This window comes from Lissotriton vulgaris, chromosome 4_1, assembly GCF_964263255.1.
Source record: "Lissotriton vulgaris chromosome 4_1, aLisVul1.2, whole genome shotgun sequence".
Classification (NCBI taxonomy): domain Eukaryota; kingdom Metazoa; phylum Chordata; class Amphibia; order Caudata; family Salamandridae; genus Lissotriton; species Lissotriton vulgaris.
The window spans coordinates 1,014,990,115-1,015,017,783 of NC_141691.1; the positions used below are offsets into that span (position 1 = coordinate 1,014,990,115).

At 44.0% G+C, this 27,669-nt stretch overlaps 1 pseudogene; it reads left to right on the forward strand.

The window, feature by feature from the left end:
* Window positions 1–22,223: 22,223 nt before the first annotated feature.
* Window positions 22,224–23,611, forward strand: LOC147722815 (uncharacterized; annotated as a pseudogene).
* Window positions 23,612–27,669: the final 4,058 nt, after the last annotated feature.

A 27,669-nucleotide genomic window follows, 5' to 3' on the forward strand; every position in this document is an offset into this window, starting at 1 on the left:
CAGAAGGAAGGCTTGCCCTTAACTTCGCCCAGGTACCTGTGAACGCCCGGCTAAGACCGCTGCTGTTATGTCAGACTAAGGTACGCCCCTAGGGCTCTTGGCACCTGCATCCAGTAAAGCAACCACCAATCACAGACAACCGCTAGTGGTCCCTGGCTTAGTACAATGGCAGCTGTCCAAAACACCCAAGTCCAGAAACGATATGTCAGTCTCCTACATAGCAAGTTCTTCGTGGCCCCCGTGGTGACGCTGTTTGTCTCAATCATCTTGTCTATCATCGGTTGGATATTACTGATCTACTATCTTGTTACTCCACCAACCCCTACCTCGACTCTTGCAGAGCATCAGTATTTCACATTACCCGTCCACGAACTACCCCGCCGTAAGGAATTTTTCAATAACACCTTTGTCCAGATGTTACATCATCATCAGCTAATCATAAATACTTCCAACTGTTGGATATGTGGATTGATGCCTCATGCTATGACACAACCTGTCCCATTCTTTACTTATCCTTTTTTCCATTTCTGGGTCCTGTCTTGCATGGTGGATGTGGATGCAGGAGGCCTATATTATCAATGATACTGCCAATTCTGTCCTTGGAACATTTCGAGATGACTTCTGGCTAAATAGGTCTGGAAATACCAACATCCTTTTTTGCTTGACCGGCTCATCAATATTGCTATTAACATCATCATCATCATTGATAACTTTATTTCGAACACTGTGGGCCATAAAAGTACATGTTAAAACAAACAAGAAAACATTAAAATCCATTTTTGAATAATACATAAAATAGGATAAAAAGCACATTTCATATATATACACCTATTTACAGCAAAGTCAATCATGAGTTGAAAAATAGAATTAAACCATCCAAAAAGTTATCAAAGCGATTCAAGACTTCTGTGGAAACCTTTAGTCTAGTTCAGATCATTATAAAGGTTCTGCGTTTGATCCACATACCATATAAGAAACAGGAAACGGCAAATACAACAGGGGGTGTGTATCATACTGAGCGCATATTCGCAATTGCGAAATCCCAGATTCCTACAAATAGGTTTTACCCATCGAGTGCGTGACAGCCCATATGCCAGACAGAAAAAGAATACATGACTTTCGTTTTTCAGTGGGTGTCCACACGCCGGGACTTTGCATAAGATATTCACCTGATAACTGCTTAAGAGAAGAGAGAATATAAAATGTGTCTTAGATTCACTTGTTTATCTTGAAAAATTAGAGTGTGTCTCCTATTCGCTTCTTAATCCCCTCAGGGTTGCTCTGACTCACCACGGAACAGTTTAAGGATTCGTGTGTGTCTGTAATAGCTTTTAATAGTATGTATTTCCCTGACAATATGTGTCGTACATCTACAACTTCACAGTCCCTTTGCTGCACCCTTATTCCTGGCATGGCACGTTCTACATTCTGCATACATTACGGGGGCAAGAGATTAAATTAAATGATTGAACAAGAAAAGACGAGGACAAAAAACGGTGATGTTTGTGGTGGTGACTTCTGGATGTTGTGAAATAACCATATAAAAGTGAATCCCACTTAAATATATACTGATTGTGGGTCACAGGATGATCCTGTTCGCTGTTGACTAATCGCTTCTTTTTCTGTTTAGATATATGTTGTTCGTCTTCGAGCTAATTAATAAAATTGACACTTATGCTTGGGTAAAACTACTTTCACAAATCAGGAAATTAAAATAATATCAATATTTTGTGAAAGGTAGTGTTATAACATGTGCCAAAAATCTTGGTATATGGTTTGGGGAGGACTTAAGATTTGAGGACCACATAAAGAAATTATCCGGGACATGCTTTGCTACTCTAAGAATGCTTCGAAGATTTTTTCCATTGCTTCCTAGAGAAGCTAGGGAGACTGTCGCTCGAGCACTCATTCTAGCAAGGCTGGATTACGCGAACGCCCTGTTTAGCGGCATTCCCGCTTACCTGGTTAAGCGTCTGTTGGTTATTCAGAATGCCGCCGTCCGTCTCTTATTTAATGTTCCGAGATGGAAGAGTGTTCGCTCTCATATGTCTAGCCTTCATTGGCTGCCAGTGCCACAGCGTATCCTTTTCAAATCCTTAGTGCTTTCATTTAGAGCCGCCCATGATCAAGGACCTGCCTATGTGAAGAAGAGATTTACTCTCTATGCTCCCACAAGAGCTCTTAGATCGGCCTCTTTGTTTAAAATGACCCTCCCTGGCTTTAAGCGAACCAGACTAGGAGGCCAGTCCATTGCAGTAGGGGCAGCCCGAGCCTGGAATGCCCTTCCCCTTCACCTGCGCTCCTCACAGTGTGTAGCCCAGTTCAAGAGAAATCTGAAAACCCATCTTTTTAGGAGTGTGACATAAGCTGACTCTTGTTTGTCTCTCCTCTGCTCTTTTCCATCGCGCCAGGATACTCCCAAGTAACAGAGTGCGTTATAAAACGATTTATACATACATATACATACATAACATGATCCATCCCCATTTTTTATTTAAAGTGTATGAACATTGTTTCATAAAGGATGCATAATATCTTCTCTGAACTGGGTAAACACAGCACTAACTGCTTTAATAGCATCTCTTTCTCACCATCAAAAGCAGTTAGGGAGGCATGTCCTCTATGTGCAAAATGTCTACTTGCTATATTACCTATTCAGTTTCCACATAACCATTGGGTCGCCCTGTCCAAAGCACAGCACTTTGGAAATATTAGAAATGAGAATTGTGTACGCTGCAGCACATACATATATGCACTCACGATCAAAGACCCCTTCTGTCAGAGGGTCGGCTACCTTGGCGGTCAGTGGGTCTGGGGCACCTATTTAAGCTGTGGAATGAGTGTATATTTATGTGTGTCTCTAACGAGAAATCACTGAGGCCAAAAAACAAGACCATTCTGGCTGGAAAGAACACAGCAACAAATCTCAACAGCTACAAGCTAAGGAACTCAAACTGTACTCCAGGCACATTGCAGCTGAAGAAGCAAGGCGACCGTCTCTTTCTGTGAAGTAGAATTAAACAGCTCAAAGCCTTTTTTCAAAGGCAGAAACAGAGAAGCGGGAACTTGCTCGCAACACCTTGAAGGGATTACTGTGAGGAGTTTATTTACTGTGTCTTTTCCATAAAGGATATATGAAAATTAGACGGACATGGACACCACTCATGGCCTGTTTTGAAATTCTAACTAAAAAAAAAAAAAAAATGAGACGCGGGGAGCGGCAGTTGGGGGGGGAGGCTGTATTGTAGTTTGGAGGCAGAAAGATGCTTCCCATTTCTTCTCACCATGACTGTCATAGTAATCTGATATGACAAATTCACATACAGTGGATTAGCAGCCGGTGGAGAAAGCCTAAGCGGTTAATATTTGTTGATGTTGCTTTTATCTAGCAGGTTCGTGTCCCTGGGCTGTGGTTACCTTGGCAATGCGGATATAACCATTTTCTGAAGCTGTTAAAAACGCCAAGGAGATTCTCTCTTCAAAATTCCAGGGCCTGCGGGCTGCTTGTCATTTTGTATGCTGTCAAAATCTTTGATGTTCCCCAACTCTTGATGTCAGGCTATGAAAAATGCTTAGCTCAATTTAAGCCTCTCGCAAAAAAGGGCTAACAACTGTAATTAAATCATTAAATTCTTGTCTACGCTTCACAGAGCACAGAGAAAATTAACTTCCCACCAACCTCATTTTCTACTTGAACATGAAATAATGATTTTTTGCTCATATAATTACAAAGCTAACATCTGATAGAGTCAGCATCCAGGGGGGATTATCACATGCATGAGTATTAGACCTCATTACCAGCTTGACTGCAAAATTATTACATCTTGTAATTGGATGGTGAGATTTATATACAGATTGGCCGGGTTTCTGTAAGATTGTAATTACAAGCTTCATTGGTTTGCTACTTATCGGAACTTCACAGAGAAAACAACTGGTAAAATGAAATGAGCATTTCATTAACCTATCGCCTTATCATGGGAAAACCTGTGTAACATTCATGTATGCATTAACATAAATAGGATCATTCATTCCTATGCCAGATAGTGGAGCGTGTGCGTTTGCGCTGTGTGGGCGCGCGCAAGCGGAAGGATGGCGTGTTGGGTGCACCCATCCTTGCACAGTTTATTTAACCTTCAAAATCCTGGTTGATGGAAAAAAATAATAAAGTAGTTATCTATTTTGCAAGGATGAGCACACTGTATCTATTACTTAAAGACTAACTGGCTGTGAAAGTGCTCGTTTCAAGAGAGGCACAGCGCCGCGATTCTTTGGGCGCAGAGAGCTGGCTCTTTTGATGTTCTTTCAGTGTTAACAAAACCCCTGGCCTTGTTCCCTCCTCAGAAACAACTGCGGCTGGAGATTGGACGCCCGCGTAAATAACCTCCTCTCAGGGCGACACACAGGATCGATCCGGGGTCTTGGTTTGATGGGCACTCGCACACAGAGAGAAGCGAGGGTGGGGGCGGGACGGGGCAGCCGATCAAGAGACGGGCGAGGGAGGGGGAAAAATAAAATTGTTCAATTACACAGCTAACACTACTTTTCTTTCTTTAACAAGAGATTTCACGGTGGGGTTGATGTTTGGCAGGTCCAGCTGAGTGCCACTAATGTTAACATTACGGCTGGCCAATCGGGAGCCTGCCTGTAATGGAGTTGTTATTGACCTTCATTGTTTGGTTTAGTCTGTTCAGCTGGGATCAATGCTGTTTTGAAACGAGGCTGATAAAACTCCTGATCGAAATGTGAAACCACCCCTGCCAAAAGCAAACTGCGAAGAGCACATAGGTAATGCTTTGCAATTGACTTTTACAGCCCCCCTTTCTATTCTTTAGCGCCATTTTGTGGTACGCATGAGTAGAACTGAAGAAGAGTTCGGTGCATCACGTGTACACGTGTACTTGAGAACCAAAACTATGCCTTCTACTGTGTTGATCCTATGTCGGCCTACTGGCTGGCGAGGGAAAGCCGTTTCAGGGGCCCTAGTTTTCTCACTGACTCCAAATTAGTCTCACAGCGGGACAGGAATCGGTGGCCGATAATAGCCCTAGCTCTAGCAAATATGACCTCAGGTGCTTTGCTAGGACTGTTTAATTCAACATTCTTTCAACCCATGTATGCCTCCTGGAAATCATGCACACAATGGGTGTTCTGGGCCACGCAGAACAATGCGTGTCACTCGAAATTAATCAGCATGTGCCTGGCCTACAATAACAGTTACAGGCACCATGGCAGTTTCCCCTAAAGCTAAATAGAGGGCACATTAGGTAGCAATCAGTGGAATCAATCCTTTGTTTTTATTTCATGCTCCGGGCATGATCATTATTATCTCTTCCATTTTTTTATTCAGGTTCTTTGCAGGTGATTGGTGGCTGCAGCTAAATGTTAGTTTGCATTTCCCTCATACAAACCTAAGATATTTTCAGAATGCAATCATAAATAGTTTTAGAAAAAATTTAACAAAGTAAATGCAGACACTAAAATGACAGTTTAAGTGATGGACGCATCTTTTATTTTAAGTGATATATTCATTAGGTTGTTTTGCTCCATCCCTAGTCTTGGTGGCCAATACATGTTTTGACAGTTGTTGCTCTCCGTTTTGTCGGCTGAAGTTTTCTTTTTTAGTGGTCTGTTCCCTACCAGTTGTATATTTATTGCAATGACCTAATCTTCCTGTGTACACTAAAGCTGTACCCTCACAGATCAGTTGAAAATGTCTCCTTTTTTTCTTCCAGACTTTATTCTGTTATTGACACGTTATATTTCTAATACTATCTAGGATATAGCTACAGTAATTCCTACGGCCTATCAATGTAGCAGCATAATAGTTGAGTCAGAAGCAGCAGTCTGATTGAAGGAGAAAGGTATTAAGATATATGTTTACAGGAGGCATGTTACACTGCACTGGCACGTAGAGACACCAATAATTTAAAGCACTTGTTTAGCCCTCGACTTCAATGCACTATTGTCATGCGATGTAAGCAACCTGCGGAAATGATGTCCAATTCACTGTACATGTCTGTTAGCTCTAAGTTTGCTGAATGCATGTACCCACCACCTTTCCTGCTAGTGCCTTACACATACTTATCTTAATGACTCAACAGGCCCAATCAACACCCACCAAAACCTCTTACCAACTCAAAGTCAAAGTCAAAGTCAAAGATTTGCTTTATTCGGTTAAAATTTAAAACCATCAAAGCACAGGACAATATTTCATGATGTAGATAATCACCTTACAAACAACATACACTATTAATAACATATTACAAATAAACAAATACTGTCAATAAAACATAAACCAAATAAATTACATAACACTATCAAAAAGGAGCAATTGGCGTACAAATATACAGGTTAAAAAGTTTGTCACCCTTTGAGTTCTCCATTTAAAATCAAATAATTCATCAGCTAAATCGTCACACCATAAATTATCTTATTTAACAGTCACTACAAAAAAAGGATGAGGGCGGTTACTAAAGTAGCTGTACTTTGTTTCTTCGCCTGATAGCCCCTGTGATACAGCTAGCAACCCCAAAGCACACCACTGAGGACTCAAGCATTTGCAAGTAGGCCATCGCTGGTCTGACTTGCTCAAAGTTACACCCCCTTAACAATGGCAAAATACATTTCTTACGTAATGAACTATAAAAGTTGCAGAAAAAAACATATGTAAGGTATTCTGCTCGGAAAAGTTATCACAGGGACAAGGCCCCAAAGTCCCTTCTTTAGAAAAACCTTTCAGGAATGATAATAACAATGGGAGCATATTATACTTGAACCTCAATAAGACAAACAGGTGATGAGGCTTGTTTATGTAGGTCAAGTATGGCTGGATTTCTCTCCCTAAACTCAGCATTACGAAACTCCTAACTGAGGGTTTTACCAGTTCTCTAACTCCCTCATTAACATTGCCCTGTTCAGGAACTGAGACTTTACGGCCTTAATAGCCATCTTACTTAGTGGACTGGGGTTCGTAAACAGATCAGGGTTGCCTAGTGAATCCATTAGAGTTTTAATATAACGGATCCACGGGATAGCAAGGGCTCTATCTAAAGACATACAGTCTTGAATAATCAGTTGGTTTAGGTTTGGTGGCTGCAAGGCCCAAATTCTCAGCCAACCTATTAAAGGTGCAACCGCGATCTGATCTAAAATATAGCCAGCCCCAAGATCCTCATGAATATTAAAAGTAGCAGCAGATGGAGAAAGCGACAACAACTTTCGAAAAAATACTTTTTCTGCTATTTGGATTTCACTAGCATCTGTGTAACCCCATACCTCGCTCCCATATAGCACCATTGGGACACACTTTGCGTTGTAAATTTTCATGAGTACCGGGAGTGGTTTACAACCTAATCGCTTTGCAAACCCTAACAAACTCACATTTCTACTACATCCATGTAAAAATATACACAATAATGTGCATACATTTCACATCACCACCATGCCACCTTTTTTTACCCATAACCCCCAAATTGAGCCTGTACTCTTACTCCTCGCATCACAAGTGCCCATAAGGCCCCTTTGTGAAAATGCCACTCCTCCCAGATCCTTGTTGCCCAACCCTAATCTCTCATCCACCCAACACTCACTCCTAGAAAAACACATTACCTTACCCTTCATAATTGCTTCCCACACCTCATTAGAGAAAAGATGAATAGTTTTGTCTTGCACTTTTCAACCGTATTGACCACATACCCTAATCTGGCCAAAACAAATCATACAATTAACCCTCTGTGTGTGCCTCATACCAAGCACCCCACCCCATCTCCATCATTTGCACAAGACACTACTCAAGTGTCTGCCTACCCTACGACACAGACTCTGCAAGATATACTTCACATTACCACCTCTAAACTACGTACACCTCACCAAAATATCCAGTAAAAAAGCCTAATCAAGATTTAACTGCAACTCCACTAATGCCTCCTATGCAGACAGCTCATTTATTTATAAAGTGCAATCTTCAGCTACTACTTTTTTCTACTGAAACAGAGTTTAGTTATGAATACGGTGGGACTCGATTCAGGGATGGGACCACAGGCATAGATGCATGTAGGATGTTCTGGCAACCAGGGACATGCAGTGAAAGCATCATCTTTTGCACCCATGCACATATTGGTTCTGTGGACAACACCCTTCATGTTCTTGCCATAAATCACACTCACGCGCAGACAAACACAAAGTCATCAATGGTTGGAACTTTTTTTTTTTTTACATTTTTTTATTGTAGAAAAATATATATTTACATGGAGCATACAGTATACACGAATGAAAAAAGAGGAAGAAAGGAAAGGGAGAGTGAAAAAGAGAGAGAAAAAAGAGGCGCCCGGGGGAGGGGGCTTGGGGGGAAACATAATTGTTCGAACTGTTCGCTGCCAGTCTTATTGACGTTCGTCCGATTTCCGGTCTTCCAGTTCAGATTTCCGATGTCGTCTTCCACCCCTTCGTTAGGCTTGGTTTACCTCTTTGGACCCTCGCCCCGGGAGAGAGGAGATAGGGAAAGATCAAGGAGCAGATGCTGGTTGTAATCGTGTTGTGCGCACAGGACTGGCTGGGTTATCCAGCTTCACCACCTATGGAGGTTTGTGCGATGCTAGGTAGTCATCTAGGGAGCCCCACATGTTCGACTGCCTGTGTGTCTTTGGTGTGTGTGTCGCTGTTATGTTGTCGGCCGCTCGTAGAAAGGTGATCCAGTTAAGCCATGCTTTCGGCGTGGCTTTTGCTGTGTTTTTCCAATTACTTAGAACCATTTTGACAGCCGCAGTCAGCAATAGATCAATTAAGTCGCGGTTCTCTTTAGTCGTGATTGCTGAGGAGGTGAAACCGAGTGCTAGGCTCTGGAAGTCTATGTGAATGGTTACCCCTATAATCTCGTTAATTAGCACTTCAATTTTGTCCCAGAACTCTCTAATCTTAGGGCAGCTGTAGAGTAGGTGTTCTAGGTTCCCTCCCCCCTTGCCACAATTCCAGCATGAGTCGCTCTCCCGGATCCCCATGCCTGCTAGGCAGGCTGGTGTCCAGTAGGCTTTATGTATTAGCCAGAATTTGGTCTGGTTTAACGTTGCAGTTACCTTTCTCCTAGTTGTGGATCTCCATAGGTCAGCTTTCTCGGTCTCACTTAGTCCCCTGCCCGCTACTGTACGCAAAAAGTTTATGACTCTGTCATTGAGTTTGGTTGATTTGGGACTGAGGGCTCTGTAGAGGTGTGCTACTTGGTGGCCTAGTGTATTGATTTTGGCGGCGTGATGTATAAGTGAAGGTGTTAGGCCCTTCAGGTTTGCCTTCCTTATAGCTACCTTGTTCTTCAGGAAGTTGTATAGTTCTATGCTCTGTAGGTTGTGCTCTTCCCTTTGTGTGTCAAAAGTAAGGTACGTGCCTTGTTTCTGAAGGTCATTGGCCGTGGATATTCCGTGTCTGTACCAAGAGGGCATGTTCAGAGTCTTGTCCCTATACTTTATTGTAGGGTTGTGCCAGATGGACTCGAGTTGACTCTTCCTTATGCCTGTTTCCATCAGTTTGTCCACCCTTAGTAGCGCTATTTTTGTATTCTTTAGGACTGGGTTATCCTTGACCGCTGGGTGTTTGGAGGCTGTGAGAAGGCTGATTGGGTTCATGCCTTTTAGTAGTCCCCGCTCTATCGTGAGCCATGCCGGGGTGTAGTCTGGTCTCGGGTCGAGCCAATGGAGCCCCTGTCTGGCAATGCACGCTTCCTGGAATCTTTTGAAATTGGTTAAGTTAAGGTCTTCCAGGTCTTTTGGCAGTCTAAGCTTACGTAGACTTATTCTGGGCTTTTTCTCCCTCCACAGGAAGTTGTTCAGCATTTTATCAAGTCTTTTGTGGAAGTTCTCCGTGTTTATTAGTGGCAGCATGCACAGCATGTAGTTGACCATTGGTGTCAGCATCATTTTAATCGTTTCCACTCTCCCCCACCACGTCGTGAATTTGGGAGACCACCCTTCTATTCTGTCCTTAATTTTCTGGAGTGTGGCTTGCTCGTTGTGTTCTAGTGTGGCTTTTAGGTCCCTCTCGAAGAGGAGGCCTAAATATTTTATGGGCTTCTGCTGCCATGTTAGCCCGGACGAGCCTAGCATCGTCTTTGTTGTGTATATGTTCAGTAGTTTGCATTCCGATTTATCCCTGTTCAGTTTGTAGCCTGAGACCTGGGCGTATTGCTCTATTGTGTCCATCAGTGCTTTGATGGATCTCTCTGGGTCTTCCGTGACTATTAGTACGTCATCTGCGTATGCCGCTAGTTTAAAGTTTTCCTCCCCTACCGGTATTCCTGCAATGTCTTTATTGGTTCTGATCATAGTCAGTAGTGGTTCTATCGCTAGCAGGAAAAGGGCTGGTGAGAGAGGGCACCCTTGTCTGGTCCCCCTGCCCAAGTTAAGTATTTCTGATGTGCCTCCGTTTACAACCACCCGTGCTTTGGGGTCATTGTAGAGTGCCATTACCATCTTCCTAAAGTTGGCTCCCAGCCCGAATTTCCCCATGCACTGATCCAAGTTTGGCCATGGCACCCTATCAAAAGCTTTCTCCGCATCTAGGGCAATCATAACAGCTGCGTTGCTGCTTTTGGAGGAGTGGTTTATTATGTGGCATAATAATCTTGTGTTTGTCGTGGGACATCCGGTTTTTGAGGTAGCCTACTTGGGAGTTGTGTATTTGTTTCGGTAGGTAAGCATTCAGTCTGGTAGCCAGTATTTTTGCGTATATTTTACAGTCTACGTTTATGAGAGAGATTGGTCTAAAATTCTTTGCCTCGCTAGTGTCCTTGCCCTCCTTTGGTATGACTATAATATTTGCTTCTGCCTTTGACTGTGTCTTGCGTCCATTCTGGGTATAGGAAAACAGGGTTAAACCCAATATAGTCTATGGGACCTGGGTGATTATCGTTACAAAGGGAAGGGGTCCCAGACAAAAGATAGATTAGCATAAATTTATAAACATTTGAAACACTTAGAAAAACAACGTTAGTCAATGCAAAAATATTTATTCAGATTTGCATGATTACCTTCTACTGGTTAAAGTTCATATCACATATTCATTAGACAAAATACAAATTAGTATTGGATATACGTGCCCACATTCACAACGGGTGGGGGGGGGAAAAGTGAGGGACGTGTCAAGGGCAGGGTAGGGCCAAGGGATAGTCTGACTCATTCTGTGACAAGTTTTTATCACAATTTCAAAAATAATACATGTGGTCCCTTTAGCCAAAGGGCCACATCACAAGGCTCTATCAGAGTCCAAGTTATTAACTGTAGCACCGAGCCAAACTCCACTTCAGCCGATAGGGTCTTGTTGGGGTAGGAGAATGGTCATTATATATATAGTCAATGTTTCGACCCGAGCTATGTGTAGGAAGGTAGTCCTTACGGGGCGGGCCTTCTTCAGGACAGAAAGGTTGTGAGTGGGCAACCTCCTATCAGTAAGAGATTCCTCAGAGCTTCTGATTAAGTGACCAAGGTCTTTAAATGATGGTTCATCCCGATACCACTATACTGAAGTTTCCAGGATAAAAAAAGGGCCACTCTGAAGGTCAAAGATTGGAAATATTCCAAAAAATTCTACAATGGACACATTAGATGAGTAACGGCGCACTAAACTGTGGTACTCTTTGTATATAGATCTAGGTTGTTGGTCGTGGCCAGACACACATCAGATATCTATCATAGGCATGCAATTCTCTCGCAGACTCAAAAGGATCTGTCTCTTACACAGTTCGATGTATGTACTCAGCAAATAACTCTTATGCAACCCTTGTTTCAAAATGTGTCTGGGGGGCGCGCCATCCGTATTTACTCTGACTCATGCGCCGCCATTCTAGCCAAAATTTGAAGGGGGCGCGTCAATCTTGTTTTCTTCACTTCGGGCGCCTCCGTTTGTTTCAAAATACAGTCAGGAGAGGAATCCACACGTAAACGCGATCCGTTTATCCTGGAAACTTCAGTATAGTGGTATCGGGATGAACCATCATTTAAAGACCTTGGTCACTTAATCAGAAGCTCTGAGGAATCTCTTACTGATAGGAGGTTGCCCACTCACAACCTTTCTGTCCTGAAGAAGACCCGCCCCGTAAGGACTACTTTCCTACACATAGCTCGGGTCGAAACGTTGACTATATATATAACGACCATTCTCCTACCCCAACAAGACCCTATCGGCTGAAGTGGAGTTTGGCTCGGTGCTACAGTTAATAACTTGGACTCTGATAGAGCCTTGTGATGTGGCCCTTTGGCTAAAGGGACCACATGTATTATTTTTGAAATTGTGATAAAAACTTGTCACAGAATGAGTCAGACTATCCCTTGGCCCTACCCTGCCCTTGACACGTCCCTCACTTTTCCCCCCCCACCCGTTGTGAATGTGGGCACGTATATCCAATACTAATTTGTATTTTGTCTAATGAATATGTGATATGAACTTTAACCAGTAGAAGGTAATCATGCAAATCTGAATAAATATTTTTGCATTGACTAACGTTGTTTTTCTAAGTGTTTCAAATGTTTATAAATTTTTGCGTCCATTCTGGACACAACCCGTGAATACTTCTTGCATGGTCGGTTTGAGAATGTGTAGGTATTGCTTGTAGAAGTCAGCCGTAAAGCCGTCTGGCCCCGGTGCCTTGTTTTCTTTCAGGCTAGCCGTGGCTCTCCCTATTTCATCCTCTGTTATGGCTAGGTCGAGTATATCTCGTTCCTTTTCTGATAGGGTTGGAGTAGATATGCCTCTTAGTAGTTCTACCCCTCCATCAACTTTTAGTGTGTCGTCCCTTGTGTATAGTCTCTCGCAGAAGTCTCTAAAGACTTCCAGAATGTCCTTGTTTGCAGTCTGTGACTTGTTGTGTCTGTCTTTAATGTCCCCAATCGTGTGCTGTTTCTGTCTCCCTTTCAGGTAGGATGCTAGGTTTTTCCCTGCTTTGTTTGCAGTACACAGGTTGACTGATTTGTATTTGTTGACCCAGGTCCTTGCTCTCTTGCTCAATATTCTGTTGAGTTCGTATTTCCGCTTAGTTAGGCATGAGAGGGTGTTCTTATCCTCTATGTTGGCTATGTGGCCGTTCTCTAGGCTTTTAATTTATTTTTCTAGGTCTGCAATTTTTTTATTCCTTTCTTTGTTCATCCTGCCCTTAATTGTCATGACGGCCCCTCTTATGGTGGCTTTCAGAGCGTCCCATAGGATTCCTCTGTCTGTCTCTGGAGTGTCGTTTATTGTTATGTATTCTTTTATAGCCGCCTCAATCTCCGCTTTCGCAGCGGTGTTGCTGAGCAGACTGTCGTCGAAGCACCATCTTCGGTTTGGTTTTTCATTGTGCTTCCCTGATAAGGTTAGGCTTATGTGCGAGTGGTCTGAAATAGTCCTAGGGCCAATTTCTGTGTGGTCTATGAGGTGGGTGTGGGTTTCTGACATGAGGATGTAATCATTTCGGCTGTAGGAGTTGTGGGGGTTGGAGTAAAAGGTGTATTCTCGAGCGTCTGGGTTGCATAGACGCCACGGGTCCTCTAGGCTGAGCTTGGAGCATAAGTTCCTTAGGATGTTGCCTCTGTGTGTGGTTGAGCTCGGTCTGTGGGGGGCTTTGTCGATCGCTGGGTCTAGGACTTGGTTCATGTCCCCAGCAACCACCACGAGGTCGTCTAGTGGTAGGGTGTGTAGTTGTGCTCCTATTCCTTCCCAAAAGGGTTTGTCGTCAGTGTTTGGTCCATATATGATGGCCACGTGTATTGTCTCTCCCGCCCTCCTTAGGCTGGTCACAAGAGTTCTTCCCTGGGTGTCTGCCTGTGTGTCCACTACTGTTAGTTTTGACTTCTTGCTGACTATTGTCACCACCCCATTTTTCTTTTTCTGTACTGTCGACCCTACAACATCGCCTACCCAGCTTGCTCTGAGGCGCTTTATGTCCTCGGCTTCTAGTCTTGTCTCTTGTAGAACAAATATGTCGCCCTTAAGCTTCCTGAGGTAATCAAGCACTTTTCTCCTTTTCACCGGACTGTTAAGACCTTTGACGTTTAGTGATACTATCTTAACGTCCGCTAGGATGTTTGTTTGGGTGTTGTGCGTCATTTGTGTGGTTTCAAGCTTTGCGGTCTATGTGGCCTTGCCCTGTAGTTTTTGCTGTGGCCCCCTTTTCTTGGTGCATGTGTCACCTGTCGGTGCCTGTGCTTAAGCTTCCCCTTGCAGCTCCTCGATGTGGATGTAGAAGTAGAGGTAGAAGAAAGGAAAGAGTAGTGTAGAAGATAGTGAAGAAAAGTAGCCTCATGCATGTGCTCCCCGCCAACCCCCGCCCCCCCGGCCCTCCCTCCCGTCCCTCCCTCCTCCCCCCTTACTTGCTGAGTGAGTATGCGACGACAAAGTTCCTTTGCGCTGCATCGTCCCTGAGGTAAAGTTTGTGTTCATTGTTTGGCCGGACCTTGAATTTTGGCAGTGTGCAAAGTCTGTCCTGGTAGAACCCACATGGCCCATTGTTCCCCTAATGTCATCTTGGAGATGGTTTGTGAGTGGGAGCAGGGTCTTGACATTGAGACATCTTGCTCCCACACTGTCCCGGCCTATGTCAAGATCCTAGCAGCTCTCTATTTATTTGCTACTGGGTCTATCCAGAGGCTGCCCAGTGACATTGTGGGCATCTCTCAGGCAAGCCAGTACTGGTGCTTGCATCAGGGACTGTGCTGCATCAATAGGAGAGTTCATCTATGCATACATATGCCCCACACACTGGCAGGAAGGCAAAGGGTTGCTGGAGATTTCTGGTATACAACTGTTACAACGAAGTTTTTACAACGCACTACCATTACAACGCAGGCATTACCACGCATACCATTACAACGCATTGCGCTGGGGGCGCTCTAGGATAGGGAATAAGTATAATTGTATATCCAACACCTTTCCTAGTGTCCACGGGGACTGGAGTTGGAATATAAAATTATACTTACACTATCCAGCACCTCTAAGCGCTATGCGTTGTAACAGTATTTGTTGTAAATACCGCGTTGTAATGGTATGCGTGGTAAAAGTATGCGTTGTAACATCATACATCCGAGATTTCTACCTCTTGTCCCACTTCCAGCTTGTTGTAGGTGCAATTAATTGCACCCATGTGGCTTTTCAGCCACCTTACCCCAATACACACATCTTCTACAACAGACACTGCTGGCACTCTATTAGCGTGCAGGGTGTGTGTGTGATGCCAGTGGCTGCTTTACTGATGTGAATGCAGTGTTCACAGGCAGTACACATGACAACTACATATTCTGCAGGTCACCTTTTGCCCAGCAGATGGCAGCGGGAGAAATTGACAATTTGTGGCTTCTGGGCAGTTACTCAAGCATAAGACGTGTCTGATATGTATAATTGATATGCATAATTGTGGCTTTAATATTCACAACCATTATAAATCACTAATCATTATTACACATACATGGCCCCAAAAGATATAGCCATATTCCAGTACAAAGGATGAGGGTAATCATTTTACATGTATATGTCATAGGCTTAATCCAATGATACTCAAAGTACAGATCAGGGGCCGCATCGGCCTTCCAAACCTTTACATGCGGCCCCCTAGTAAACACTAGGCTGCTGTTTACTCAAAACGGCAATAACATTAAAAAGATGTTGAATAAACAAACAAACATGTATTTAAAGGTTACTTAAATGTTAAGAAAGGAAGTAACTAGGGTGTCCTTCACAGCTTAATTTTAGAAACACCATCATTTTTAAAGATATCTTGCAGCATAAGTGCAAAAGTATGATCAAGTCTCTTCAAACTTCTAAAACTATATTTCATTAACGTGCAAAACTGTTTCAACTCAGTTCATCAAATTATGTCTGTGCATTGCAGGGTATTATTTTTTTGTATAAGGAATAGTTTTCAAATACGAATTTAGAAACATACATTCTTCCACTCCCCCCTCCCACCCTGACAACAATACCAGTAGTGAACTGAGAGGTAAATCAGATGCTGTGTGCACTCTTTGGGTGGCCTGTGTTCCTATTGTACATAACCAACTTCATAGTTTATTAAATCATACACTGGAGAAAGTTTTGTACAGCACACATCCTGAAATCATGTCTTTCAAGGTTGTCTTACATATGAATATGAAGAAAAAGGAGGGAAAATAAAATAAAGCAATTGCCTAGGATCACACAATTTGGTTAAGTGTAGAAGCTGGGATTAATCCCAGGGTTTCTGGTTCCATGTTATGCAGTACAGCCACCAGATATATATTGTTAGAAATTGGGTCTCTAGTTGGCAGAGATATGCACCCTGTCCAAGTAGTGACCACAATCCTAGTCAGGGTAAGTCAGGTACACACTCTAAATTAACCTGTGCTCACCCTCGGGCAGTTTGGAACAGAGCAAGCAGGCTTAACTTAAGAGTCAATCTGTGAAGTATTTGTGCAACACTTAATACAGTCAAACAGTGAAAACACCACAGAAAAATAATCCACACCAGGTTAGAAAAATAGTTTCATTTATTGAACAAAACAAGACCTAAACAACAAAAAAACAATTAGTAGAACCAGTGCTGTTCATTTGTTTCGAATATCTACAAATGCAGTGCTTAAAGACATAAACTGCCAACTGGGCACATCTGGTTGCGCTTGACCAGTGTAAATTAAAAAGTTCAGGCCAACCGTGACAGAGTGTGGGCTAGATATAGGAACCAACTTTGTCATGCTGAAAAAGTACCTTTGGATGCAAGATGTGTCATTGTCAAAGACTTGATTTGAGCAGTAGAGGAGGTTATGTGTCATCGTCAGTTAGGCTGGATGTAGATGATGCGTCGGTTACGAGCCGCACAGTCGGAGATGCATCTTTGGCAAATCCTTTGCGATGAAGGCGATGTATTGTTGTCCTCAGCTCCAGCAGCAATGCGTCAGCGTTGAGGGCAGATGTGTCGGTTCCAACCATCACTTTGGTTCTGGGGATGTAGCAATGCAGTTCCAATCCTTCTCACACCCAGGCAAGTAGTGCAGCAGGCGGTAGGAAAGGCACAGCAAGCAGGAGTCCAGCACAGCAAAGTCCAGCAGAGTGATAGTCCTTTCAGCAGCATAGCAGTCCTTCCTCAGGTCCAGGAATTTACTGAGATGGTGGTGTCAGGGCTCTGATACTTATACCCAGTTGTGCCTTTGAAGTGGAGAAGACTTCAAAGAGAGGCCTTTGATGTGCACAGGGACCCTGCCCTTCCTGCCCTGGCTCAAACTCACTACATGGTGGCATGCAGCTCTCTGTGTGGGGGCAGGCCCAGTCCTGTACGGGTGCAAGTGTCAGCTCCACCCCCATCCTGCCCAGGATGGCTCATCAAACTGGTGATGACCCATCAGCATGTGAATTGTCCATTAGGCACATCTATGCTCTCTTTGTTTGTGGATATCTAGAGATAATGCACAAAGTCCAGCTGTCATCCACCCAGACATGTATTAAGAGACAGGCGCAGAGGCACAGAATGGTTAAAGTAGGAAAATGCAAACTTTCTAAAAGTGGCATTTTCAGATTTACAACTGAAAAGTTTACCTTACCGTTAGTTGTCATTTTAATTTATGATAAAGTGACCCCAAACTCAAAACATCCATCTCTTCCCAATTAGAAAGTACACTTCTAAAATGTAATAAGGTAATTCCAATGTAAACCTATGGGAGAGATAGGCCTTGCAGTAATGAAAAGTGAATGTAAGAGTTTTTCACTGCCTGGACATCTGAAACTTGAAAGTACATGTCCAACTTTTTAAATACACTGCACCCAGCACTTGGGGCTGCCCAGTGCCTAGCTTAGTTGTTACTTATACATATTAAAAATGAAGGATTGGCCCTTGTAAAAGGGTTAACTTGCCAGGTCAAAATGGCAGTTTAAAACTGCACACACAGGCTCTGCAATAATGAGCCTGAGAAATGTTTTAAGGGCTACTAAAGTGGGTGGAATGATCATTACTGCAGACCGATTAGTAGCATTTAATTTACGAGCTCTGGGCACATGTAGTGTACTCTACTAGGGACTTATAAGTATATGAAATATGCAAATTGTAGACATGCCAATCTTATCATGTTTTAGGGAAAGAGCACATACACATTAGCATTGGATAGCAGTGCTAACATGCCTAGAAAACTAAGGCCAGCAAAATCGAAGTTAGCAAAACAGGAGGCCAGAAGACAAAAAGTCACAGGAAAGCACATAAAGGATGATAGGTCTGACATATACTGTTCGTTTCCCCTACATCCACCTTACTGCCAACCCCACCTACTCCTCAACCGTTATCCTGCTGGCATCAGTGCAGCCCTCAGGCACATCATGACCAAACATTTTGGCCCCTGGGAAACTGTGTGCGAGTATCCATGGTATTGACTTTCAACCCAGTTGTGGCTATTCCTCTTTAGATGAGACAAAATAAGCGATTTGGTACATACTGTATTAAATAAATAAAATGTAAAGGCATCCCTTCATTAGCCATCATGTTATGAAGTAGTATACTCTAATGAGTCATATCTGAGCATGTGGAGGTGAGTGACAACAGGTATTTTAGAAACACCACATACTGCTGACATATCACACAATATTTAAGACTATGATCCTTTTATCAAGTTATTATTAACTGTACTTACCAGGGTCCACCATCTATCCAGTGTGTTGTGCCTGAATAGATGTCACACCCAAACATGGAACATAGATCACTGTAGTCTGTGTTTTTCGTGCCAACGTCTCAGGATCTAAACTGATATGAGGGTATTTAGTTTAAATTCTAGTTGGCACATCTAATGAACAACATTTCCTTTTTCAGTTCACATGTTTGAGACTAGTGATGGATTCCATGTAAAATATCTATGGTTATCTGATCACTATGTAGTAAATGGCACCCTCTTCTGGCTATAGAATTTACCAGTTTGTGCTGGTGGTATGGGTTGATGTGCCCCATGAAATTGACTCATTGCAATTGTAGGAACCTTAGCTCCAGTGGCTGAATCTACTCTGACTGTATGCGGCAATTAAAAGAAGTCAACAGACAATACCAACAAATGATGACAATGTACAACTTTTCACATATTTGCTCAATTGTATTTACAAGACAACTTTGATGGTTACTAGATCAGGTACACTTTCTAGTGTCATTTACCAGTACAAAAATGAAACCACCAGTAGTGATGGCCCACTGTTTATGAATGAGAAATTGGAAGTTACCATTTGTATCACAAATGATCGGGGACTTGTGGTGCAATGGACAAAAAGAGACACATGAGAGTATAACTCACTAGGAATTTTTAAACAAACTTGAAGTGACTTCCATAGTCACATTAGCAGGGTATTGAACACATTCATAATTTTGAGTCATTGTTTAAATCATCACATATTACCTGGCACCACATTAAGGTCATCATTCACAGGCAACCAATGCAGCAGCTGAGGTTGCATGGTGGAAAATACATCCTTCTTAAGTGGAGTGAGAAGAAGACAGGTTCCAGTTGGTCCAACAGGGAGCATTCTAGTAATCTCTATCCTGGTGAACTTCTCCTTCACTCGCCTCTTCTCATCCAACCATTAACAACTCAAAGTAAAACTATTTTTGGGATCCATAAATGCAGTTGGTGAAATAGCCATTGACAAAGTCAATAGCTTTGTCATTTTGTAATTGAAATGTTTTCTTCCACGTGACTGAAACACATATAACTGGTACAGACTGTCGAGATTGCCGAACTAGGGGGCTTCTGCAGATACAAACATGGCCGCCACGCGGGGGCACGCATGCGCGACGGCCGACCAGATGAGTCAAAGCACAGCAGTATCCGAGCAGTGACACTTCGCGTTCTAGTTACAGAGTTGTGCACCTACCTTCTAGTTCCTTGAAGCATTGTCGGATCATCGGATCTTCTCAACCGCGTCTTGTGAGATTCTGTGACTGAAGCATTTCCGGATCGTCTGGTCTCCTCAACCGCATCTTTTGGGATTCAGTGCCTTTGGCTCATCGGGTCTCCTCGACCACATCCTGTTAGTACTAGTGCCCTTCTTCTTCCCGGTCCTCGTCTTATTACTAGCATTCCTGTTCTACGTTCCTCCTTCGTTCAGGGAGCATTATTTTGTCCTGGAATCATTTGTACCTACAACAACAACAAAATCTGCGTAACTGTAAATACGATAACAGTGCTTTGCGCTGACAATGTTTATTATACTTAGTGCTTCATGTATACTTATCTGATTCAGCGTATCTGACGCTGTGGTAGTCCTCTCTTTCTGTTTATCTGGCTACCTGTTATAAAGGAAATATAGAGAACATTTGTTTATCACACCTGAATATAAGGTGACATTATTTTTGACCATTAGTTTACCCTTTCAATTTTGGATTCACATCAATTATGCAGATAATGTAACAAGGTGGGCTTATTAGCATACGTGTTTTTACTGTTTCATTTCATGCATTATTGATCTCCCTTTTACTAAGTAGCCTTTGTTTCCTCCTCCAGACCCAGTCACACGCCTGTCAATTTCAGTCTTTTGTGTGATTTAGAAGAAGGGAAGCCTAAGGTATGAGATAGCAACTTTAGAGGATTAGGAAGTACAGTGCACCTTTCTACATGCTAATCAATTCTGTTTTTTCTCTGTCTACAACTTAAATAGCCATGTATTGGCCTGTTTTTGTTGCAGTCTGAGGTTTGACGAGGACCCTTGTCTCTCCCTGTTTTGTTTCCCTTCTTCCCCAGGTTACCATTGTCACTTTGACCTTTGTTGGGTGCAATAGGTGATTTAGGGAGATCGCGGCCCCTTCTTCATGTCCATGCGGAAACATAATTGAGATCCTGACACAGACTAGACAAGAGCAATGTCAGCCTATTTTACAACTAAAAGTGGAACAAGACAGCAACCGGGTATCAATTGGCCATTCTGTGGCTCAGCCATTTTCCAGGGACCCAACCATGACCCAATTGCCTGACTTTAGTTGTGCTCAGGGTCAGACTGGTGTGTAGAGCAATCAGGCAGAGCCCATTGCACGGGTCTGACAGATCCGTGTGTGTGTCGCTTTTTTGCCAGTTGTTGCTGGTTTTATGGCCAGGTGAGCTGGTTTTTACTATTGATTTACCTGATATTACCATGCTTTAGCTATCTGCTTCGCGAATGAGGGACAATTTTATTTTGGTGCCCAGTCCTATTTTTGCCTCAGTCCGACGCTGGTCGTATGTGGCTGGTGTGAACTTTTTTTGACTGCGCTAATACTACTTTCTAGTGAGGCCCTGTACACAGCAATACTCGGCTCGTCTTGCACGCAGGAAAGGTACAGTACTGATGAAAGCAGCTACTGAGCTTCCGTACACACACAGGACAGGTGCAAATAGAAGTCTCGCTCTCAAAGGCTCATTCCTTTTTAGGTTTCGCCTGGCCTTAGCACTGCGAAGCAGTGCTCCGCCTAGGCGAAATCTTATGATCTACAGTATGGGGCTTTGTCCCGCCTCTGTCTTCCATTGGCTAGCTCCATAAATGGAGGCTAGCCATTGGAAGAGATTGGCTGTCAGTCACTCTTTCCCCGTCAAAACGCGATTCGGGGGCGTTTCTGAGTCTTTTTTTTAGTCCCGCCCTCTCCTCTTCCCATTGGCTGGAATTTTACCTTCCAGCCAATGGGAAGGGGAGAGCACGAAAAACACGCCCCCGAATCCCTACAGGGCGCGCTGTGCTTTCAGTCGATGCACGCAGCTTTCCTGTCTCCCTCTTGCCCTCCCATGGTATCACTTCTCACCACGGTGTTCCATTGTTGATATAACCCTCACTCTGGCCTTCCTTTTAAACAACAAAATATTCTCTCTCCCCCCCACTCTCATTACTTCCTTCACAGTACACCCTCCCTCTGTTTGGGGTCGTGCCCCATCTGCTCTCACTTTGTTTATTGCCCCTCCTTGTCCATGTCGGCTCTGTCCCGACCCCCAACGCACTCCCATCCCACCCCGTCCATTCATCCCCCTCCCTCTCTTCCTTGGCCTTGCCCTCTCTCCACAGGCCTCGCCTGCCTCCCTCTTCAAAGGCCTCCCCAGGCCCTCCATCGCCTCCTCCCCCTCCGCCCTGTCACTTCCTGTTTCCTTGGGACCAGCCGGCTCTTGCGTACAGCGTCTCCGCCGAGTGTCCTGTTTACCTCTGCCTGCTGTCCCTGCTTCCTGGCCGGCCGCGGCGGCTACGCAAACCCGCGGCTTCGCCGTTCCGAGCAGGCCTTACTGATATATTTCACATAGGGCCAGCCCGGCCGCCCCGCCATGGCTTCAACGACCCCCGCCCAGGTGGGTCTGTGCTGCTGTCGCCACCGGAGACTGGTGCCCCCTGCCCCCGCCGCCCCCGTCCCTCCGCGGCCGGCGGGCGTGGCCTCGGCCTCCAGCTTCCACCTCTTCCGGCTGCAGCACTTCCACCTGGGGCTGGAGCTGCGGCCCGAGAGCTGGGAGCTGGCCGGGGTGCTGGTGTTGGAGCTGAGCGCCCTGCAGGCCTCTCCGGGAGCCCTGGTGCTGGACACCCACCCGGCCCTGAGTGTGCAGGCCTTCCGCTGCAGGACGGGGCCAGCCCGGGAGCAGTCCCTGCCCTGATTTCCCCGCTCCCCCCTGCGGGCGCAGGGGGCATCTGCCCCAACCATGGGAGGCACCCGTCTGCCCGACCCTTCTGCACTCTCCGGTGGTCGCTGCCACTCACCTGCCTCCACCAACAGTAATTGCCCCTTACCTGCATCATCCATGAGAAATTGCACCTCATCTGCTCCCCCCAGCAGCAATTGCTTCTCTTCTAGCGCCTCTTGCCCCTCATCTACCCCTTCCAGCAGCTGTGGGCTCTCCTCTGAAAATTACAGCTCATCTCGTATCAAGTATTGCCCCACATCTGCTCCCCCCAGATCCACTTGCCACTCACCTGGCTCCTCCAGCAACTCCTGCCCCTCATCTTCCAATGTTTGCCCTTCACCTGGTCCTTCTTGCCCATTGCCTGCCCCATTCAGTGCCACCTCTTTCTCATCTGCCCCTCTGCCAGTTTGTCCCCCTTCTGGCACTTCCAATCCTTCTGATTCTTCCTCTCCTTCCTCACTTCTCTCCCCTGATTCCACCCCACTTTCATTCCACTCAACCGCGTCTACCCCACTCTCTGCCCCATGCATAGACTGCGGCCCCCTGTCTGCCGCTGCTTCTGACCCTACTTTGGACAATTTCAGTGCCATGTCATCTAGCAACTCCTACTACCTTGCAGCCAACAGCACCCCTCCTTCTGCCTCGTACTGGCTGGGTGAGCCCACGGATGCCTCCTTGCACTCCACCTCTTCGTGTCCTCTACCCTTCAGGGTGGATGCCTTCACTGATTACGGCTCAGTGCTCATCATCTCGGTACCAGCCGTCTTGCAGCCACACAAACCTTTCCAGGTCATCATCCAGTACACCGCCTGTGATGGTCCTGCGGGGAGTATTGGGTCTAATTCTTGGGTAACATTGCCCTAGTACCTCTAGCTTAGTCAGTTAACATAAGCTGATGCCCGGTGGAGCCAGGCCAGAGGTAGCTTCAGATTAGTGAGTAGGCCGCATCTATTCTTAAAATAGACAATATCACAGCGATCTCATTTCATATGTTTGGGTAGAAGGATCACAGAAAGAAATCTTACAGACAGATCATTGAAGACAGGCCTTATTTTGCACCACAAGTTTGCGTTAGTGCCTGCAGTGATATTGAAACATAATTTCCAGCTACAATGACTTAAAAAAGAAAGAAAGAAGACGTTTCATTCTAGGTTGAGGGAGTAGGCCGAAACCAAACACCGTTTTCCCATTGTTCTAAATAGTTCATGCCACATATTATGCGACATTAAACAAATACAAATTACAGTGTAATAAGTATCTGCAAATAAATGACGTGCCTGGGTTTCTGCAACAAATTGCTTGGAAAATGTTTTTTCCCGAGGCTGTTTGAGTCACAAATGTAGTCTTTTTCATAATGTAATTTTAGTTATTGAAGGTTGAACTTCCCTCCTCAGGCAATTGCTGTAGCCTGGCCAGCAAGGTATACCTGCAGTGATATGCAGATCTGTTTTCATGGTCCGGTTTTGTACAGACAGCATCTCTATTCTTTGAATATCTGGTTGGAAATGTATTAAAGGAAATTAACATAAGCTCGGCCTAGACGTGACCGCAGTGCTAGAATTGAAGTCCTGACTGCAGCTGTGACTGGTTGAGCTACCCATTTCTAGGGCAGAGTGTACAGTTTGTGATCTTTTCTTTTTCCTTCTTTCGAAATATTTGTAGTTTTTGTGAAATACCTTTCATAGCTATCTCGAGTAACTTTTCTCCACATAGATCTGGTTGTGTGAAATATCAACAGGACCCAGTTCGAGAAGAAAATGTCTCTTGGTGTGACATTTTTTCCTCAAATCTGTCACCCGTGGGTCAGAATCACTTTTTGCATTATATGAAATGCTGAAAAATTTGCACATTTCGCTTAACATTTCATTTGGCAATTGCACAAGATTGTACTGACATAACCACAATTTTACACAGGTCTACTAATTCTTTATGGATCAGACCAGTAGGCATGCCAAAGAATGTGATCTCAGGACCTGGGCAGACATTACAGTGCGTTGAGTGCCATGGCCGAGTGCGCTTTGTAAGAGTAAATAAATACACAGAACTTATTTGTGGCTACTCCTAGGGTTGTCATATTTCAAGGATTGTTCTGAAGATCGCACCCACTTGTATTAGGATGTTACCTAATCATTGAGTGAGACTTTGAATCCGTTTCTGGACAACAAAACACCCTCTATGCTGATGGAGAACACATCTCAGATGTTGAGAGATGTTGCCCGGTATAAGTGTATTATACTCATCCTCTGATCTACAAACAAAGGTTACTTACCTATGTCGTCTTGCACTGGTAAGATTAGGAATACACATCTATGCATTGTGTCTTATGTTTGTGGCATTTACATCACTTTACTCCTTATCAGCCTACTGTATACAGCAATAATTTTATATCCAGTGGTTGGGCTTATTCAAGTACAGCGACTAACAATTGAGCCTCTCTTCCTCTGGCTGAACTTTGTGTTTTGCAGGTATGCAACCAGTGTAGGACACAAATTTCCAGTCTGCTTTTCATGCCATGTTGTCCTCTTTTAAATGTACTGAATTTCTGGAGACTAATGTTAAGGTCTCCCAGGCATGTCACTGGAGGTATTTTCAGGTTGCTTGAAACTAAGCGGGTAAGGCGCTTGCTGTGTATTGTACAGGTCGAGAAGATTAAGCTATTTGCAATGTAAAGGACAATGCCATATATTTATCTGTTTTCAAAACCTACACATAAATACAAATTTTGTCATTTACATTGCCAATAGTTCTAGCTTTTCCAAAGGCGAAACCGTTGCATTGTAAATGCTTATTCAGTCTTGAATCAGGAGCAAAGTAGAGTTTGCACCAGGATTGTAATTTCAATGTGTGCAGGTAACACCAGATAGGCACACATTCATTCTGCCTCTGGGCTCATTAATTTCAGCCATTAAATTACTGATACCACAGGGACCAAAACTTTTCAGGTGCAAATTCCTCTTTGTATTTTCCATGAAATTAGCTAGAAAGTCAGTTTTAATGCATTGCTTTCAGTGGAAAGTATTTAAGGGTCGAATTTCACCATGTTTGACATGGTGCCTATGTCGCTAGAAATCCCACTGGGAGCGGTAACTTTGCATTTGAATTACTACATAACTCTGAATTCCCCATTTAGTCACTAACTACTGTTAACAAAGAATTGAGAACTCCTCAGAATTCAGAACGAGTGCCAGATTGTTTTCCCTCATTCACATTTCACCAGGAAAAAATGTGAATGAGGCAACTGTCCAGACAGAGAAAAAGCAAAACATGCAATCATCAGTCGGTGCACTAAACTCCAAATTTGCATTTTATACCTATTTCCAAGTACACAACATTTGAATGGTGAGGTAATGTAGCACTTCGTGTTCCGTTTAATAACAAGATTTAGTTGGTGCAGTATTATCATCTCAAACACTAAGGATGAACCCATATTATTGACTGGGAAGCCCAAAGAGAGATAGAGAGACTCACCAACAATTGTTTAAAGACTAATAGCCTGTCATGGTAACGGATAGAGTACAACTACCAGTTATGTAAAGCATTGAAAAGCGCAATATTTGCAAGCCAGGTCTGTGTCTGAATGTCCTAAACGGTATCACATTCAAAGGTAATGTCATGGCGCACCTGAATAGCCTTTCTTGCTCCACTGAGAGCATTGTTCGGACTGGACGGAACCCAAGAGCACCAGTTTATTATTAATTTGAATAATGACAATGTCCGTCCATGTAAGTCACATGTATGGCACTGTCCCGACTTTGAAACATATCACAGAAAAACGCACTGGCAGTTTGTCTGTGGTCCGCCAACCAAGGACAATGTCCTTATTTGCAAATCAAGGTAAAATTACCTTGGTGCAGTTGAGACTGAAGGATAGTTTAAACATTTAGCTATAGTTTCCTAACACAGTGGTGACTGACTCTGAACAGAATAAGTGGGGGTGGCAGGTGATTTTTTTTTTTTTAATGTACCTTCTCTGTCACCCCAGCCGACGCCACACACCTCTCCTCCGTCTGCTGGCAGCACCGGAAGCACCCAGGCTTCCGGACTCTCCCAGCCAATCACAACGCTGCCTGAGAAGCATCTTTATTGGCCTGAGTGCCTGTTTGGCCGCTCAGGCAGTGCCTGGGAGGCTGGACATGTACTCGATGGGGCTGTGCAAAACAGCCCAATGGAGAACATGCCAATTAGGCATGACTGTTTGGCCTAGAGGGCCAGTCAAGCCATTATGCGCATGTGGCGGTTTGACTGGATCTATAGAGCCGGTAAAGCCATCATGTGCACATAGGGAGGGAGTGCAAACCACTCCTGCCATCATGTGCACATAGGGAGGGAGTGCAAACCACTCCTGCACTCCCTCCCTCCCTCCTGCGCGAGCCAGCCCCGCCCGACTTGGCTGGGGCAAAGAAAAATAAAATGATAATAACTTCTTGATATTATCATTTTCTTTTTCTTTTGCACTGCTCAAGGAGAAGTGGGACAATGCCTTTCCGCCTTAGCGGAGGAGCCGCTACTGTAATAACAGTTGCCTTAGTGAAAATGAATTTCTGACCAACATTGAATAATCACATAAAAAAATAACAATACAGCATCTGTTCAATTACACATTGTATAATGATAGGTGAACGTACTTGTTGTAAATAGAAGCCCGGAGCCTGGTATCATGTAGGGTACTTTATTCAAGTCTTGAAGATGTTAAGTTGAGTTACAGAGAAGACCCACCAGGAGTGACCAGCTTGCCACTCAGCCTGCCTTGTTCCAACTGCCAGTTGTCACCAGGCTAAGCCCCAAACACTCCATGATGTCACCCAAGGTTCTAGTGGTGACATCATGTGAATGACTATGAAAACCCAGAGGTAGAAAAGAGACAGGCTAAATACAACACATCTCCTTTCTTTAGAGAAATCAACAAGATGAAAATATAATAGATAAAATTAGCTTGAGTGTACACATCCATTTAAAAGTACACAGTACATTCTGAAAGATAGGTTATTAAGATTAGTATACAAATGGATTTAAAAGTACATAACACCCATTCCAAAGATAGAGTTACTAACACATCCCAAAGACAACTCGTCCCAAACACAACTAGTCCCAAACACAA